This window comes from Penaeus monodon, chromosome 28 (assembly GCF_015228065.2).
Source record: "Penaeus monodon isolate SGIC_2016 chromosome 28, NSTDA_Pmon_1, whole genome shotgun sequence".
Lineage (NCBI taxonomy): Eukaryota > Metazoa > Arthropoda > Malacostraca > Decapoda > Penaeidae > Penaeus > Penaeus monodon.
The window spans coordinates 11,515,777-11,516,226 of record NC_051413.1 but is presented as its reverse complement, the minus strand read 5'-3'; positions in this window follow the sequence as shown (position 1 = coordinate 11,516,226).

Here is a 450-nt window from a genome sequence, read left to right as displayed (position 1 = left end):
ATTTTCAGGCCACACACCAAAAATATCGAATAAGTAAACCACCCAACCTTTATTCTTTGTTTATGATTCTCAACCATTAACATGAATTACCTAGGGCGAGGGTGCTTGCAAGGTATAAATAGTCTAGTTTCTTCGTTGAAATTTGGGTTTCGTTTTAATTCTTGTTTTGGATATTTCTAATCTTGTTTGGTGCCATTATAACTGTTATTGCATCATTATGGTAACTGTTTAATGTTGCGATAGATGAAAACCGAATCTTCTTTTTTATGCTTATGATTTGTTATGTATGGTGATCATCATTCTTTATCTTTCCTATATTATTATCAATCGTTATAATTACAGTATCGTATTTAAACTATTTACTTTTTAAATCTCTATCTGTATGCACAATTCACAATTCACACACAAGAAATCCCCGACGACCCATAAACAACACAAATAACCCGTGCT